The sequence below is a fragment of the Brachyhypopomus gauderio genome, chromosome 17, assembly GCF_052324685.1.
Source record: "Brachyhypopomus gauderio isolate BG-103 chromosome 17, BGAUD_0.2, whole genome shotgun sequence".
Lineage (NCBI taxonomy): Eukaryota > Metazoa > Chordata > Actinopteri > Gymnotiformes > Hypopomidae > Brachyhypopomus > Brachyhypopomus gauderio.
Window position 1 is genome coordinate 18,630,419 of NC_135227.1, and position 2,500 is coordinate 18,632,918.

General features: G+C 48.4%; 1 protein-coding gene across 1 annotated transcript in view; it reads right to left on the reverse strand.

Annotated features, from left to right (window-relative positions):
- Window positions 1–525, reverse strand: part of vax1 (ventral anterior homeobox 1) — a 12,115-nt gene extending 11,590 nt beyond the window's left edge. Inside the window, exon 1 of the mRNA XM_076979143.1 lies at window positions 1–525. This exon is cut by the window's left edge and continues 571 nt beyond it. The gene's annotated coding sequence lies outside the window, so the exon portion shown is untranslated.
- Window positions 526–2,500: the final 1,975 nt, after the last annotated feature.

The following is a 2,500-nucleotide window of genomic DNA, read 5'->3' on the forward strand; positions in this document are numbered from 1 at the left end:
TCAGACCGGCGGACGGACGCATGCTCGCGTGTTTCAGATGATTACCGTAATTTTGTTGCCTTCAGATTTGCGTAACCTCCTGAATGTGCTAAATTGTTTGGGGAAATATATGCTGCACTAATGGAGGGGTACGCTGTGGACGACCGCTGTACAAGCGTCCTCTCACACACACACACACACACACACACACACACACACACACATACACACACACACTCACACTCACTCACACTCACACACACACAGGATCCCGGTCAAATGATTGGTCTTGGATCGCAAAAAGAGCGAGCATAGACACTTTCTCTCTCACACGCTCACACTCCCGACACAGTCAGAAAGAGAAGAGCTTCCAGGAAAGTTACATCGAGCCCGGGGGTCCGGCGGGCGGCCAGTCTCTCAGTTCCCAGAGTGTCACAGTCCTAGCAGGGTGGACTCTGCATCGGGCTGTGGTCTAAGATCACGATTAGCCTGGTCACAGCACAACCAACCCACAACAATTCACACCGCTCTCTTCCAGTCTGAGAGTGCCAGAGTCACACAGACATGGACACAGAGAGAGAGAGAGAGAGAGAGAGAGAGAGAGAGAGAGAGAGAGAGAAAGAGAGAGAGAGAGGGAGAGAGAGAGGAACAGGATTTGATTGAGTGAAAGAGGCGGAGAGACATAGGATACAAAAGGGAAAAAAGAAAAAATGAAAAAAAAAATGAAAATCCACTTTGGTCGGAATTCACAGCGCACAGACTGACAAAAGGGAGAAGACGAGCAACTATGAACACCCACTGGCAGAGAGACCGACTCACTCTTACCCACTCACTCCTGACCGACTCACTCTGACCCACTCACTCTGGCAGGAACACAGGTGCTCAGTCCGCAGGGTCTCCGCAAGCACTCAGAACCTTAAAAAAAACTTCCGATCAACTATGACATCTATAAGCAGGTTCTCATCTTAAAAAGCAGGACTTTTACGAACACCCACCAACACACACCGGAGAAGCAACCAACCACAGAACCTTTAGTTAATACAAGCAAAACAAGGAAAAAACGGCACCTAAAAACCAGCCTTTAGCCCCCGCAAACACACACACACACACATATGCACACATACTTACACACACACACACATACTCAAGAAGCATTGGCTGCACCTCCCACCCACACACCTTCCTTCCAGCCGGTTTTACACACACACACACACACACACACACACACACACACACACACACACACACACACACACACACACTCACACACACACACACACACACACACACTCACACACACACTCCGCACTTTCAGCTATTTTCATTGTCAGTGCAACAATATATGGGAGAAGCACAGTGGTGGGTAATCCAATAAGACCATTGATTAGGCTACAATGATTCAATTCAAGCCAATAGCTGTGTGCTCAGGGCCTTCTTGTCACCTTACTGGGCCAGAAGCCCTCGTCCCTCAGAACCCCCCTCAGAGCCCCCCCTGCCCAAAGCCTTTCAGTGCTTTATGGGAAAGAGAGAACACAAGGGGAGAAGGATAGCAATTATCTAATTGGACTATTAACAAACAATTCAGTGAGTGTGTCTGGTAGGGAACACTGGCTGAGCAGGGGGGGGGTGATGGGGGGGTATGTGCTCCAGCAACTTCATTGAGTGAGTGTGTGGGCCAGTCTGTTCAAGAGTGAGAGAGAGAGACAGAAGGAGAGAAGGAGATAAGGGGAGAGGGAGAGAGAGGGAGAGGAGAGAAGGGGAGAGGAGAGAAGGACAGATTGTTTAAAGAAGTAGAGATAAGTGGAGGAGGGTGGGATTGTTTAAAGAAAAGGTAAGAAGGAGGTTTGGAGAGGGGGGCCAGTCAAGGGGGTAGGGGTGGGGGGTTGCAGAAGAGAGGGTGTGAGGGGGGGGTTCTCACACTGCTGAAGTTGAAGCTTGAGAAAAAAAGGTTTTGGTTTGACAGGGATGAGCTTGAGTCTGCACCTACTCACCTCTACAGAAACATGAAGGAACCGTGGTGTGCAGTGCTGGGCAGAACATCGGCTGGGGCAGAAACAGAGCCAGTGCAGTGCACAGGGAGGGATGTGCTAACTGTGTGATTCACTGTGCTAACTGTGTGATTCACTGTGCTAACTGTGTGATTCACTGTACTAACTGTGATTCACTGTGCTAACTGTGTGATTCACTGTGCTAACTGTGTGATTGACTGTGCTAACTGTGATTCACTGTGCTAACTGTGTGATTCACTGTGCTAACTGTGTGATTCACTGTGCTAACTGTGTGATTCACTGTACTAACTGTGATTCACTGTGCTAACTGTGTGATTCACTGTGCTAACTGTGTGATTCACTGTACTAACTGTGATTCACTGTGCTAACTGTGATTCACTGTGCTAACTGTGTGATTCACTGTGCTAACTGTGTGATTCACTGTGCTAACTGTGATTCACTGTGCTAACTGTGTGATTCACTGTACTAACTGTGTGATTCTCTGTGCTAACTGTGTGATTCACTGTGTTAAC